The sequence below is a fragment of the Lynx canadensis genome, chromosome A1, assembly GCF_007474595.2.
Source record: "Lynx canadensis isolate LIC74 chromosome A1, mLynCan4.pri.v2, whole genome shotgun sequence".
Taxonomy (NCBI): Eukaryota; Metazoa; Chordata; class Mammalia; order Carnivora; family Felidae; genus Lynx; species Lynx canadensis.
Window position 1 is genome coordinate 123,181,131 of NC_044303.2, and position 17,133 is coordinate 123,198,263.

Genomic DNA, 17,133 nt, shown 5'->3' on the forward strand with positions numbered 1-17,133 from the left:
CGGCTCAGATCATGATCTCATGGTTTGTGAGTTCGACCCCCACATTGGGTTCTGTGCTGAGAGCCCAGAGCCTGGAGCCTGCTACGAATTCTGTGTCTCCCTCTCTCTCTCTGCTGCTCCTCTGCTCATGATCTGTCTCTCTCTCTCTCTCCTTCAAAAATAAATTAAAAAATTAAAAAAAAATTTTTAAATAAATATTTAAAAAAATAATATCTTTTGATGTACAAAGGTTCTTAATTTTAATTGAGTCCAGTTTAGCAACCTTTACCTTTGTTGTTAGTGTTTTGTATCCTATTTAAGAAAAATTTGCCCGCCCCAGGATTGTGACAATATTCTATATAATCCTAGAAGCTCTACAATCCATTTTAATTAATTTTTGTGACTGATGTAAGTAGGTCCCAACATTCAATTTTTTTAACGTGAATTTGTGGATAATAAACTCATTTTCATTTATTGAAAATAACTGATGGGTTAAATGGGCAAGAGGCATTAGGGAGGACACTTGTTGGGATGAGCATTGGGTATTACATGTCAGTGATGAATCACTAAATTTTACTCCTGAAATCATTATTACAGTATTTGATAACTAACTTGGATATAAATAAATAAATAAATAAATAAATAAATAATAAACTGTGTTGGAAAGTGAAGAGAATGGGAGAAAATGTAGACAAAGGGAACAATGTTTATTTTAAGAAGTTTTACTCTGAAGAGAGTGAGATGTAAGGGTCATTGCTGAAAGTGGACATAGGGTTTTAAGATGGGAAATTATGTACTTCAAATAAAGGTTTATTAAGACAACAATCAGGCTCATCCTAAATACTTTTTTTTCTGAGACTCAAAATTGTGAGTTCCCTTAATTTATCAGAATGGCAAGATAATAATGTCACCCTCCTTACAGCCTTCCATATTCAACACATAAAAGACAGGTGGTAAGTATTCACTGTTGGGGCAATAAAGGAAGAAAACAGCTTGAGAAGATCGTATCTTTGAATACAGGACTAGTAAGAAATATCAAAAGCAACTGTGGAGTTCACAAGGGAAATTTCTTCTAGCATTAGAAATCCTAGTAATGTATTTCCTAATAGTTATTAAAAAAGCACTTTTGAGTTCCTATGAAGGTCTTTCCTGCCTTGGCTGTACTTGTGGATCCACAGCTAGAATAATGGTCCTTTTTCCCTGAAAACCCTGAATTTATGTATGCTTCTATTAGAGAGTGTTACATTGGGCATTCTATTTTTTTGTTTAAATCTCTCTCCTACTAAACTATTAGAGGTTATAACCTTTTTTTTTTTCCATCTCCACAGTCAAGTACACTATTCAATCTAAAGGTACCTGATAAAATGGGAAAAATCCATTCACTCTTAGCTGTTCGTGGGCATAGTAGACTTTAATAAGTTTACAAAGAAATGGGAGAAGGGATTACATACACCAGACAACAGAATACTATAAAACCACACCTTAGAACCTTTAGAATCTTCAGCCTTTAGAACCACTGTTACTTGGAGTCTTTCTTAGTCATTTCTCCCCAAACAGAAGCCAAACCACAAGTGTTTGGTTACTCCTTCTCCTACCCCTTCCACTCAAGAATAAAATAATCAGTATATTTCCTTGTCTAAAGCAGAACCCAGTGACATTTAGGTCCTTGATACCACACCCAGCATTTTTTTCAGGGTCTTTCCCCACCAAAGACGGTTCTTTCTCTAGGGTAAATTCTGGTGCCAGCTGTTAAGTTAATAACATGTCCAACACATTACATAATGATTGAAAGCCCAGTCTTTGGAGAACAACAGACCTAATTTGAAATCTGCCTGTGTGACTTTGAGTGAAACTTCACATTTATGACCCTTGTTTTCAGTCTTTTCTCTAAAATCCCTGGTGCTGATGAGTTTTGGAATTCATATATATTGTTTTAAATTTTAAAAAGTCATGATATACATAGTGTTTATTACAGAAAGCTCAGTGATGTCTAGGGTAGCACCCTCTCATCAAACACACTAGTAATTCTGTGGCAAAAAATATAAATAAATAGTCTTAAGTCATCTCTTGATAGGTTTTGCTGTCAAATGAGTTACAAAATAAACATAACAAAGACTTGTGATTGTCAGAACTCTCTGGGGTTGGACTGATGAAATAGGGACTGTGGAACTATGTCTACTTAATGGGCTTGTCACCAGGAATAAAGAGGATAGTGCATGTCAACCTCAGAGCTCAGACCATGGCACTAAAGGCTTAATACATGGCTATTATTACTACTCCTCCCCTACTTCAGCTCATGTTAAACTTAGGATCTACTCCCTGCCCTTTCTCCTTTCTCTTATTGGTAAAATCTTTCTATATTGTATATTTCATTTACAGGAAACTTCCAAACTGCTCTTATATTAAGATTTTTTTTTTTTTTAAGAGGTAAGCCATGGGGTGCCTGGGTGGTTCAGTTGGTTAAACGTCCAACTTCGGCTCAGGTCATGATCTCACAGCTTGTGAGTTCAAGCCCCACATCAGACTCTGTGCTGACAGCTTGGAACCCGGGAACTCCTTCGGATTCTGTCTCCCTCTCTCTCTGTCCCCACCCCCACCTCAAAAAAAATGAACATAATTTTTTTTTTTTAAATGGGGTAAGCCATCAGTGTTGGAGACCACCTCCATTAGAGCCAGAACAGTTGTGAACACTTCCCATCCTTGCTTCGTTGTTGATACAGCCTTGAGTCTCGCTTTCCAGCAGCTTTGCCTTCTCCCAGACTGGCACTGATTCCTCTCTAAGAATGATTGATTATAAGCTCGAACAGGAGAGAAGGAAGCCTTCCAGTTGACGTATGTAAATGTTTACTGAAAGAAAATAAAATGTTTTTGTGACATACTGAAACAAAAGAAAAGTTTATAGCTAGAGGTAAAAGTCTGTATTTGGGCACAAAAGATCACTGTTTAACTAACCACATTTCAAATAAGGAAATAGGATGGGTATGGAACAACCATAGCAAGAGGAAGAGGATGTCAAGAAAATTAAAATAATTGCAATGGATTCTGATTTCTGGCCCTACTGCTCTTAAACTAACCTCTCACATTTTATTAATGAATTCATTCTTGCCAATTCTAATGACCTTTTGTTAGTTTTTCTCACATCTCTAGATACACAGTAGTATATGTCACCAGACTCTACCTGGTTTTACTGTATGATGGGGCATTTCCACTGATGCCCTGAAATCATTTCAAACATACTTTATAAGAGAAATCTGAATTATCTCTTGGTCAATCCTCCTTTTCCAGACTTCTGTTCTCTCTAGAGAATCATCCTAATTTCAGATCTTAAGCTTAAAGCCATCTTTGGTTGCTACTTTTCCATGGCCCTAGATCTAACCAACCACCAGTTTTCTTAGTTCATCTTTTATCCACATCCTATTTCTCTTCCTATTCCACCAGTCTGCCTCATGTCAAAATTACTTCCCTATATTCTTTCAGATGGGCTCTCCTATGTGCTATACTGTGCCTCTAAAGGTCATAAAGAAGCAGAGGACCTGGATTTATGAGTTGGTTTGGCCATTCACCAACCATGTATTCTCTGTCCCCTCTCTATACCTCACCAGTTTCCTTTGTCTCCTACCACAGTCACTATATCATGTTGAGTCTACTTTCAATATGTTGACTTTATTCTCATATAGTGTCTCTCTACTTCCCTGATTCAGACCATTATTTACTTCTTGAAACAATTTTAACTGCTCTCACTACATCTTTCTATTTTTTTTAACATTTTTTAAAATCTTTATTTATTTTTGAGAGAGCATGAGCAGGGGAGGAACAGAGAGAGAAGGAGACACAGAATCCGAAGCAGGGTCCAGGCTCTGAGTGTCAGCACAGAGCCTGATGCGGGGCTCGAGCCCACGAACTGCCAGATCATGACTAGAGCCGAAGTCGGACACTTAACCGACTGAGCCACCCAGATGCCCCTACATCTTTCAAGATTTTAAGCAAACTTTTTATTTGGGGATAGTTTTAGATTTATAGAAATACTAATTTCTACAAAACCCAGTTTTCCCCATTAACATTTTATGTTACCTTGGTACATTTGTCATAACTAAGGAAGCAACATTGACACATTACCATTAACTAAACCTCAGAGTGTTTTCAGATTTCCCTACTTTTTCCACTAATGTTCTTTTCCTCTCCTAGGATCTAATCCAAGATACTGTATTAAATTTAGTATTGTTAAGTATGAAATGCTTCCTTAGTCTCCTCTGGTCCATGACAGTTGCTCAGATATTCTTTATTAATATACTTTGCTTATTCTTGGACAAGTTTTGTGGAACACTAGCCAGGATATCTCTCAATTTTTTTTTTCAGTATCTTCTCATGGTTAGACTGGAGCTAAGGATTTTGGGGGGAGAGCATCACAGAAAGGAGAAACCCTTCTCGCCATATACCATGAGTGCATGCTATTGACATGACTTGCCATATTGGTGTTAAATGCGTTTATTGGTTCAGGTAGTGCTTGCCACTTTCTTCAACTGTAGCGTTATCTTTTACCTCTTTTCATAGTCTGTTATTTGGAACAAAGTCAGTAAATGTGGCCCACGTTGGGAAGAAAGGTAGTTTATTTGTATCTCATTGAGAGTGAAGAATTTGTCGTAGACTGTGGGTTTGGAGTTCTCTCTTGTCCACCAAAAGAGCATGTTGCAAGATTGAAAATGTGAGAGAGGCTAATGTCCGGGAGAAGACAACAGTCCTGAGTAAGGGTCGTTACTCCATTTTTATTAGGATCAGAAGGCCTACAAGTGCAATGGGTGTGCATAGAGAGACAGTGAAACTGTGAACATTAACTCATGGGCTTGAGGAAAAGGGGGTTTTGGAGATAATGTGGTGTTAGGGGTTTGGGTCAATATAAAACAAGATTCTGGTGTTGGGTGGAAGGTTGTTGACAGCAAATATGAGGCCCCACCTCTGTTTACTTAAACTGGCCTAGGGGACAAGAAAGAGCAAGCTACCTCAGGGTCAACAAGGCATCTTTCTTTTGCTAATTAGCTCTGCTCTGGGCAACTTTGCCCCACTGAGGTCTGTAGCCCTATTTACCTTTTACCTAATTTGGTCCTTTTCCTGTGAAAGCAGCTTTCTGTTGTTGTCCTTTACCTTTGTCCTATACTGGGGACCTTTGCCCCATTTACCTAATCTTGTTTGCCCAAATCTGGGTGTATTCATCCTATGGCTTTCTAATTCTTTATGCCTTGTTAACCCATCAGTGCAGGTTCAGGGAATTCCTAAGCTATTCCCCTCAAGAATCTATGTAAATTGTTATGAATTCCTCTGTAAGTAAGAATGATCTGTTTTCCTGTATTTATTTATTCATGTATCCAATAACATATATGTATAAATATAAATATATAAATACATAATATATATAAATACAAATACAAATATATATAAATATAAATATATAAATACAAATTTATATATATATAAACACAAATATAAATAAATAAATACAAATATAGAAATACAAATATAGAAATATATAAATACAAATTTCTATGTACAAATATACACACACACAGTCTCATGGATATTGTTTACTTTGGCTATAATTCAATACTACATTTTATTTTATTTTTTTGTCAAATTGTTCCAGCTTTTGCCAGGGAGAGTGAGTTCAGCCCCAGTAGCCATGTGGCATGCTCTTATTTTTATTTTTTTTGTTTTTTGATGAGTTCCTTAATTTCAGGTGCTCTAAGATGCTTGTGAGTCATCTTGTATTTCCCCTGGCTCAGCTCTAGAATCAGGTATTTCTCTCCTGCCAGCTTTTAATCCTCTGATCTGTTCTTTCCTTGGAAGCAGAATGATCATGTAACTCTCTTGATTAAACGTTTTTATTGACCCCTTTTTGCAGTTATGGTAAAATGCATCACTGATCATTTATGATTCGCACCTTGCTTAGGAACCAGTTCACTTGCATCTCAGTTTAGATTTCACTTCTTCTGGGAAGCCATCTTTCACTTACCCCCAACTTCCTACACATGGGTTTAGAGTCCTTTCTATGTGTTTCCTTAGTGCTCTGACTACATGGAACTAGGCTCTGATTAAACTAAATTGAATGAATAATATTATAATCTTTACAATGGCAACTAACCACAGTGTTCTCATTTGAAAAATAGACCTGGTGTTTCCTTACAGATTAATAGTTTGAATGCAGTGAGGTAGGTTTGTGAAAATTAGATGTGAATTTTAAGAAAAAAAATTTTTTTAACATTTACTTATTTTGATAGAGCACAAGCCAGGGAGGGGCAGAGAGAGAAGGAAACACAGAATCCAAAGCAGGCTCTAGGCTCTGAGCTGTCAGCACAGAACCCGATGTGGAGCTCAAACTCAAAAACCATGAGATCATGACCTGAGACGAAGTTGGACGCTTAACCGACTGAGCCACTTGGGCTCCCTGCATGTGAATTTTAATCACCTAACAGATATAAATTTTCCTAGCAGATAGAGGTGAGGAATGAAATAAGTTGCGTTACTTTGAATTGACCCCTTAAGCATTGTGAAATACTCTTCTTTATTCTTTAAAACTTTTCTTACTTTGAAGTCAGTTCTTTTTGAAATTGATAAAGCTACTTACTTTGGTTACTATTAACGTGGTGTATTTTTCTACTTCCAGACCACTGACATGAAAGTGATTATTGATATAATTAGATTAATATCTACCATGTTTGGGACACTGGGTGGTTCATTCGGTTAAGTGTCTGACTCTTGATTTTGGTTTAGGTCATGATCTCATGGTTTGTGAGATTGAGCCCCATGTTGGGTTTTGCACTGATAGCATGGAGCCTGCTTGGGATTCCCTCTCTCCCTCTCCCTCTGCCCCTCTCTCTTTCTCTCTCAAAAATAAATAAACTTAAAAAAAAAATCTACCATGTTCATTACTATTTTCTATTGGTTGGTCTTCTTCTTTGCTCCTACTTTTGTCTTCCACTCTTTTCTTGCCTTTTGGGGTTTTAACTGAACGTTTTATTTGATTCCATTTTCTCTCATATCTTAGCATATCCGTTATACTTTTTAACTTTTTTTAGTGGTCATCCTAGAGTTTGCAATATACATATAAGACTAATCTAAGTTCACTTTCAAATGACACTATGCCACTTCATGGGTAGTATGAATACCTTAAAATAATAAAATGATCCTAATTCCTTTCTGTTCCTTGTATCATTGCTGTACTTCATTCCACTCATATATAAGCATATAAGTATATAATATAGTTATATTTTATATGTTATATATCAAATTATATAATTATATATATAATTACATATACTATTAATTATAATTATACTTTATAATTATATATTATATTTATATTTTATATATTATATATAATATAATATATTATATTATATATTATACATAAGTATGCATAATCAAATACATGGTGGCTCTTACTATTTTTAACTGTTATTTGTTAGATAGCTAAGAATAAAAATAATAAGGGGCACTTGGGTGGCTCAGTTGGTTAAGTGTCCAACTTTGATTTCAGCTCAGGTCGTGATTTCATGGTTTGTGAGTTCAGATCCCCCACATCTGGCTCTCTGCTGTCAGTGCAGAGCCTGCTTCAGATCCTCTGTCCACCTCTCTCTCTGCCCCTCCCCTGCTTGTGCACATTCTCTCTCTCCCTCTCAAAAATAAACATTAAAACAATTTTTTAAACATTTAAAAATAATAAAAGTTTTTATTTTACCTCCACTTATTCCTTCTCTGGTACTCTTCCTTACTTTACGTAGATCCAATTTTCTGACCTATGTTATGTTCCTTCTCTCTAAAGTACTATTTGAAAATACTTTTTATAAGGCAGGTCTACTGGCAACAGATTTTCCCAGTTTTTGTTTATCTGAAAAAAGTCTTTATTTTTCTTCCATTCATGTAGGATAATTTCCCGTGGTACAGACTTCTAGGTTGGTGGAATTTTTCTCTGAACACTTTAAATATTTCTCTCCTCTCCTTGCCTGCGTGATTTTCTGAGGTGGAGTCAGGTGTAATTTTTATCTTTGTTTCTCTATAGGTAAGGTGGGTTTCCTCCCCTGAACCCTGGCTTCTTTCAGGATTTTTTCTTTACCCTTGGTTTTCTTTAATTGGAGAATATTACACCTAGGTGTAGGGTTTTTTGGCCTTCATCCTGCTTGGTGTCGTCTGACCTTTCCAGATCTGTTGTTTGGTGTCTGACATTAATTTGGGGACATTCACAGTCATTGTTTCAAATATTTCTTCTGTTCCGTTCTCTTTCCTCTCCTTTTGTTACCCTATTACATGTTGATTATACCTTTTGTAGTTGTTCCAAAGTCCTTGGATATTCTGGTTTTTTTTTTTTTCAGTTTTAGCTCTCTTTCTTTCCAGTGTTCAGAGATTGTCGTAATATATCCACTAGTTCAGAATGCCTTTCCTAAGCTATGTCCAGTCTACTCATAAGCCCATCAAACGCATTCTTCATTTCTGTTACAGTGTGTTTTTGTTTGTTTGTTTGTTTGCTTGTTTTTATCTCTAGCATTTCTTTTTGGTTCTGTCTTAGGATTTCCGTCTCTCTGCTTGCATTGCCCTTCTTGCATGCGATCTACGTTATCTCTTAGAGCCCTGAGCATATTATTCATACCTGTTTTAAATTCCTGGTCTGATAATTCCAACATCCCTGCCATGTCTGGTTCTGATACTTTTGCTGTCTCTTCATATTATGTTTTTTGCCTTTGGATGCCTTATAATTTTTTTAATACCTGAATATGATGTACTGGGTCAAAAGAACTGTTGTAAATAGGACTTTAGTAATGTGATGATGAAGTGTCAGGAATGGAAAGTGTTCCTTTCCCTACGATCAGGTCTCAGTCCTAGTGAGCCTATGCCTCTGGACTATGAATTTCACAAGTGTTTCTTAGTTTTTGTTCTCCCCATCTAGAGGGCACAGCATGGCTAGGGTAGCCTATAGTTGGGTATTTCTCTTCCCCACCCACATCAGTTAGGTTGGGATAATAGCTGTTTAGGCTCTGGTTAAACAGTTTCCCCTAAGGGCATACCTTGTTAAGAACAGAATGCTTGGCTTAGTTTAAAATGGTCCCTTTTCTCCTTTCCTCTGCTGGAAGCTCAAGGGATTTTTTTTTTTTTAAGTTTTAAATTTTATTATTTTATAGAGAAAGACAGATGGAGAACAAGGGTGGGGAAGAGAGAGAATCTCATGCAGGTTCTACAGTCAGCGCAGAGTCCAATGTGGGGCTGTATCCCACAATCCTGGGATCATGACTTGAGCTGAAATCAAGAGTCCAATGCTCAACTGAGTCACCCAGGCGCCCTGGGATTTTTCAGATACCTACTATGGCAATCTTGTCAAACACCTGGAAGTGAATGTTAAAATATTATGGGGTCCCCTGGAGTTCTAACACTCAGAATGTCCGCATTGAGTTTCCAGCTGTTCATCAGTTACAGCTCAGGTTTTCCTGCCCTGGCACTGGTTCCCATGGCAGTTTCCACTCACTAGTCTCTGCCCTGGTAAGCCGTGATTCCCTGTAATTTCCTCGTTGTCTCTCCAGTCTTGCAGCATCAGTTTGTCTTACGGATCTGAGAAGAGTTGTTGATTTTTCAGCTTTTCACTTGTTAGGACAGAGTGTCAACTTAAGATTCTTACGCTGGAACCAAAAACAGCTCTATCCCTTCTAAATGCTTTCTGCTACTGTTGATGATAATGTCTTGGAAACCCTGGATCTGGCATCCATGCTAAGGAATGCCGAGAGGACTTAATGTCTATGCAGCCTGTGTTCAGCCAGAAGTCTGTTGTTTATCAAGGTTCTGGCAGGACAGATCTTGAAGGTCTCCCTCTACACTGCTAAGTACTTAGGGATGCCGTAAAACTCTCAGGATTAGAGGCTTCCAGGGCTTCCAGGTACTTTAGTCAATTTGATTACTCTGCCATCACTCCATGCACACCCTCTCCCCCAGATACACACACCCACATACACACCCAAACCCATTGTAATGGTTTCCACACCTTCTCCTACATTTGAGATAGTTTTTCTTTTAGCTGGCTTATCATGTGAGAAGTAGAACAAAACACAAAACCAAAAAGCCCTTCCTTCCCTTGTTTAACTTAGCAATTGCTTATTTTCCTCCAGCAGGCCTGCCTAGCACAAAGATATTCACTAAGCTATTGTCTGTTGCTTGCTTTGGTTTTTGTAGACCAAGCGTACCGCCATCTCTGACCTGGCCACAAGAGGGCACTGGTGAACCATTTTAAAAATGATTCATTGAAAATTTCACAAACCCCATGGTTTCCCATAGTATTTCCTTTCATTCTGCCCTGGAAGAAATAAAATGTAGTTATGGGACTTCCAGACCAGGGAAACATGTCGGACCTAATCTAATACAGCTTGTCAACCTGAAGGTCCCCAGCTCTCAGGACCTATGATAGTGTCACTCTTTAAAGTACTGGTAAGACAGTACAAACTATTTTAAATATTTCAGAAGAGAAATATTTTAAGTATTTAAATTGGTGCTGAGCTTTCAAACTGGCTTTGCTTTTGACTTAAATTATTATATCTTCATTTATCTTGTATCAAAAATCTTAAAAATATTGGGACCCAGAGGAAAAAGTCATTTGTGCATCAGCATTTATCGCGCTGAGGAATTCTGTTTGCGGCAGAGTCCTAGAAATGGCAGGTGAGAAGCATAATTTTTTTTTTATGTTTTATTTATTTTTAATTTTTTTTTCAACGTTTATTTATTTTTGGGACAGAGAGAGACAGAGCATGAACGGGGGAGGGGCAGAGAGAGAGGGAGACACAGAATCGGAAACAGGCTCCAGGCTCTGAGCCATCAGCCCAGAGCCCGACGCGGGGCTCGAACTCACGGACCGCGAGATCGTGACCTGGCTGAAGTCGGACGCTTAACTGACTGCGCCACCCAGGCGCCCCTGTTTTATTTATTTTTGATATAGAGAGCATGAGTGGGGGAGAGGCAGAAAGAGAGGGAGACAGAGGATCCAAAGCAGGCTCTGCACTGACAGCAGTGAGCCCAACATGGGGCTCGAACTCACAACCCTTGAGATCATGACCTGAGCCAAAGTCATAGGCTCAACTGACTGAGCCACCCTGGTGACCCAAAGCTTCACTAATTTCTAAAGGGTTTCTTCTTAAATTAAGCTTCAGGTTAAGGAAGCTGTTGGAATCACGATCATAGAATTGGGAAAAGTAATGAAGGTGATGTAATCCATCTTGTCACCTAATATATGAACTTTTCTACAGTCATTAGCCAACCACTGTTTGTTGGTTTCAGTACTGAATCACTAAACTGTACATTCTTGTAAAGAATGCATTTCAAAAGAACTCTTAAAATTTTATTGTGTATCCAAGCCTATTCTTTCAGTATGTAACCCTCCAAGTATTTGAATAATATTGTAAGGTCTCCTTGATTCATCTTATCTCAAGGCTGATGTTCCAACATTCATGAACTGTCTCTCATATGATCCTTTGAAAGCCTTTGACACCCTTCTTATTATGGGTTTATTGTGGATTAAATATGGCCACGTATTTTTTGTAATAACTTCCACCAAGTAGAGTTTATTTCCTGTCTCCTCAGATCTAGACTCATCCTATGGCTTGATTATAAACATGAAATGTAGCATAAGAGATGCTGTGTATTTGTTGAGGCTAAGACATTAAGACATCTACAGTTTCAAATTTCATGTTTTGGGATGCACTTTTTAAAAACAATTTTTTTAATGTTTATTTATTTGAGAGAGAGAGAGAGAGTAGGGGAGGGGAAGAGAGAGATGGAGACACAGAATCCAAAACAGGCTCCAGGCTCCAAGCTGTCAGCACAGAGCCTGACGCAGTGCTTGAACTCACGAACCATGAGATCATGACCTGAAACGAAGTCAGACGTTTAACTGACTGAGCCACCAGGCGCCCCTGGAATGCACATTCTTGAACTTATGGACAACTGAGACTTCTTGTGGACAGCTCTTGCTGATCTCCTAGGCAAAACCAAGCACAAATGCCAGGGTTTGCATACCCACCACCCCATGTCCCAATAAACATCAATGAAGCAGAAGAACAGAGTCATTTCCAAGAATCATGAGAAATAATAAATTAGGATTGTTTCAAGCCACCACATTTTGGAGTAATTTGTTGTGCTGCCTGAAATAACTGCTAAGATTTTGCAAATGGCTTCAAAGTGTTGAATTCAGATTTAAATATGTTGCCTGTGAATAACAACCATCAATAAAATGAGCTTTTTTCTTCTTTAATTTTGATCACATTTGTTTAATTCTAGTAGATGTTTATATCTATGTTTTCATAACCTGTGGAGTTTAAAATGATTAGGAGATCCAGAACACCTTTTGCTCCTGTTGACTTAAAAAGAAAGACTATTGAACTGATGTCTTATTTCTCAGTTCCCTATTCTGGCAATCAAGAACTGAGTCCTGAATTCTTTTTCTATTTTTTTTTTTCATTTGAGAGAGTTAGAGAAAGAGTGAGAGAGAGAGAGAGAGAGAGAGAGAGAGTGAGAGAGAGAGAGAGAGAGAGAGAGAGTGTGTGTGTGTGTGTGTGTGTGTGTGTGCGCAAAAGGGAAGACAGGCAGAGGGAAAGAGAGTGAGAAACCCAAGCAGGCTTCATGCTCAGTGCAGAGTCCAATGCTGGGCTTGATTCCACGACCCTGGAATCCTGACTCAAGCTGAAATCAACAGTCAGATGCTCAATTGACAGAACCTGAATTCTTTTTCTAGACTAGATGGAATGAATGATACGATTTTTATTATTGTAATACCTAACTGTGAACCAAGGGCCTGAACATATACCATCTAAATTAATCCAAACAACTCTATATGGTAAGCATTAGTGACCCTTTTAAAAAGAAATTTTTTTTTAATGTTTATTCATTTTTGAAAGACAGAGAGAGACAGAGCACAAGCAGGGGTGGGGCAGAGAGAGAGGGGGACACAGAATCTGAAGCAGGCTCCAGGCTCTGAGCTGTCAGCACAAAGCCCGATGTAGGGCTCAAACCCACGAACCGCAAGATCACGACCAGAGCTGAAGTCGGACACTTAACTGACTGAGCCACCCAGGTGCCCCATTGGTGACCCTTCTTTATAGATTAATAAGCTGAGATTCAGAAAGGTGAAATGATTTGCCACAGGAATTAAATGAGAGAGACTGGGCTTGATTAAAACTTCTCTGACCCATGTCAGTTCTTTCTATTCCAACAAATGGATGGATCTAGTAAATTGAGTCATAAACACAGAATAAGAACAAATCTTTGACACCCCAGTTGAAATGAGCAACCTAGTACATGGATGATCCCACAATATTACTCTTATACTAAGGACTAAGGGTCATTCCTTAGGGAAGGGGTTTATTCAGGGCTGGGGGCAGAGGATTTTGATGATAAGACTAGAACATCTGGCAGTACCAGAAACTAAGGCAGTGCACAAAAAATCTTGGGGACACAGCCCAAGGCAAAGAGGCCAGCTCAAAGGGGCTCAAAATTTGGGACAATTTGGTTATCAAATAAAATATTATAGTAATTAGGGCACCTGAGTGGCTCAGTTGGTCAATCATCTGACTCTTGGTTTAGGCTCAGGTCATGATCTCACAGTTCGTGGGTTCTAGCCCTGTGTCAGGCTCTGAGCTGATGGTGTGGAGCCTGCTTGGGATTCTCTCTCTCCCTCGCTCTCTGACTCTCCCTACCCACCCATGCACAAACACCCTCTCTCTCTCTCTCTCTCAAAAATAAATAAATAAACATTAAAAAAAATTAGTAATGAGGGATACTTGGGTGGCTCAGTCGGTTAAGCATCCAACTTTGGCTTAGGTCATGATCTCACAGTTTGGGAGATTGAGACCCACGTAGGGCTCTGTGCTGACAGCTCAGAGCCTGGAGCCTGCTTCGGATTCTGTGTCTCTGTCTCTCTCTGCCCCTCCCCCCGTTCGCACTCTTTCTCTCTCTCAAAAATAAAACATGAAAAGAAATTTTAAAAATTAGTAATGAATTATAATCCATTTAACATAGTTTTGATATTTAAACGATAAATTGAAAATTGTATTAGGAATGGTATATTTACATAGTTTCAAAGTACCTTCCCACAAAAACACTTGTTAATTACAACAGGAATAAAGTATAGTTGGGAAATCTGGCAGATTTCACCTTAATCAAGAGATTGAGATGAACACCATAAATCAGTAAGGGAACAAACCTTGTGCCAACTGATGGTATCCAGTGGGAACTCAGCCTGGCTTCTTTTATAACCTGAACCTAGCCATGAGGAAATGTCAGGCAAACCCAAAGTGAGCAACATTCTACAAAAAAGTTGGCCTGTAATCTTCAAAAATGTCAAGGTCATGAAAGTTAAGGAGAGACTGAGGAAGTCTTCCGGACCAAAGATGACTAAAAGACCTGTTAACTGAGTGTAACACGTGATTCTGAACCGGATCCTTTGCTGTAAAAGACGTTATTCAGACAGTTGATGAAATCTGAATTGGGTCTAAGTCTTAGATGGTAGCAATGCATGAATGTTAAATTCCTGATTATGGGCATGTTGGAGAATGTCTTTGCTTGTATGCACTAATGTTTGTAAGTCATAGAACATCAGATCGGCAATTTACTCTCAAATGATCCTGAAAAAAATTTTTGTACTGGTACTCAAATCTTTTCTATAGCTATGAAATTGTCTCTTATTTAAAACTGTACACCAAAACATCCTCTCTTATTTGGTTAGTGGATACAGTGATTATCCATTTCCCTCCTTGTATTCTTAAGAGCAAGCTAAAGAAATATGGAATTCCTTAAAGAGAAAATTTTAAATAAAACTTCCCAAATATCACTCAATATTAAGTAATTGACTAGGGTTCATGAAGTTGTTGGTCCTGGTGGCTGCTGTGTTGGAGGTGACGGTTAGGAAGCTGGAAAACTAAAAGAGGAGAGGTTGGTGATGATGATGATGATGATGATGATGATGATGATGATGATTGCCCATGCTGAGGTACTAATTTTTGTAAGCATTTTGCATACATTAACTCATTATGCCTTTTAACAATCCTATAAGAAGTCATTTTGTTAGCTTTATTTTATAACTTGATAAAACTGAGGCCCAGAGAGATAATGTAACTCCCCCAGTGGAGGAGCTAGGACATGAATCCAAACAGGCTGGCTCTAGGACCTGTGCTCTTGATCACTAAAGGAAGAATAAGGGCATTCAGGGAACAAAAGATCATTCACAACAATGGAAAGATTTGGAGAAGGTGGAGACATTGTTGAGCAAACATCATCAACTGTGCCCATTTGTACAAGTCTTGCCAGGGGCTCACTCACCTTAGTAAAAATGCCCCTGCAAACTGTACCGCTGGTCAATAGAGTCAGAGTGTAAATGTTTGGAAAGAGGGAAATGATTTATAGCTGAGACGCTGAGTGAAGCCCTATAACTTGGCACAGTGCACCATGAACTTTTCATGTTCCTGAGTCACACCCACATGGTGAACGTGCTGTTTGTCTGTTTATTGGAAAGGTGTCAGGAACACACATTGAAGACAAGGCAGAGCTAAGCCTGATTGATTGACCTGCTAAAAAGACAGGAGGCCCTTTTAGATTAGGTGGTTTAACACACAAACAGCAAAGAGAAGGACAAACCAAAAGTGCCAGCTCCCTGTCTTCTTTGTCCCATACAGCGAAAAGGTTGATACCTGACCAGAAGGGGTTGGATGACCGCAGCATGAGTTGTGGGCTACCCTCTTGCTGAGATGTCCATTCTAGACTACAGCAAAGAGGTTTTGGTTTTACATTCTGCAGCTCTGTTCTGAGAGGGGGAGGGCAGGAAGCCTCATGTCTCAGAGAACCTGGGAGGCAATGAGAAATGTCTTAAGACAGCCTTCCAGGGGAGGTGGAAGGGTGGGGGGTGGGCAGATGACCTCACAGTAGCTGGTCCAGGCCTCCCGTCCTCTCAGGTTCAGGTTCCAAGAGAATCACAGGTGTTCCCAAGACTCACATAAGCTACAGTTTGACCCTTTGCCTGAGTGGATCTCTGCAAGGTTGCCAGGGTAGAGCAGTTGAAAGCCAACTTAGGATAAGATCACAGTGTGGAGAATGTGTGCTGGACATTGAAGATCTCCCCTCTGTGAAGATCTCCCCTCCTCTCTGTTTGACATTTTTGCTGGAAACTAAGTGTAGCAAATGCTCCCCTGTTTCACTAAAAAGACAGTGACATTAACGGTGAATGTGGGAGTATACCATAGATTGGCAGTATGTGCTCATCTGAGCCCAGAGTTGTCCTCGTTGCTGAAAGGTCTTTCTGCCTCTCTTTATACTGCTTAGAAACCTTGTGACCAGACTGCCTTCTGTATAAGAACTCATATCTCTCACTATGGATCAGATCTTGCCAGATAAACAACGAAAGCAAAAATAAACAAGTGTGACTGCATCAAACTCAAAAGCTTATGTACAGTAAAGGAAAACAACAACAAAATGAAGAGGCAACCTACTGAATGGTTAATATCAAAAATATGTAAAGGAATCATACAACATAATAGCAAAATCCCTAAACAATCCAATTAAAAAATGGGCACAGGATTTGATTAGACATTCTTCCAAAGAAGATACAGATGACCAACAAGTACGTGAAAAGATGCTTAACATCATTAGTCATCAGAGAAATGCAAATCCAAAACACAACGACATATCACTCATACCTGTTAGAATGGCTACTATCAAAAAGAAAAGAAATAAGAAGTGTTGGTGAGGATGTGGAGACAAGGGATCACCCATGTACTGTGGGTGAGAATGTAAATTGGTGCAGCCACTATGTAAAACAGTATGGAGTTTCCTTTAAAAATTGAAAATAAAACCACCATATGATCCAGTAATTCCACTTCTGGATATTTATTCGAAGAAAATGAAAACACTAACTCAAAAAGATATACACAACCCCATGTTCATAGCAGCATTATTTACAATAACCAAGATATGAAAACAACGTCAAGTGCCCATCAATAGGTGAATGGATAAAGAAAATACAGTGTGTATATATAATGGAATATTATTCAGCCACAAAAAGGAGGAAATCTTGCCATTTGCAACAACATGGATGGACTATGAGGGCAGTATGGTCAATGAAGTAACTTAGAGAAAGACAAAGTCTGT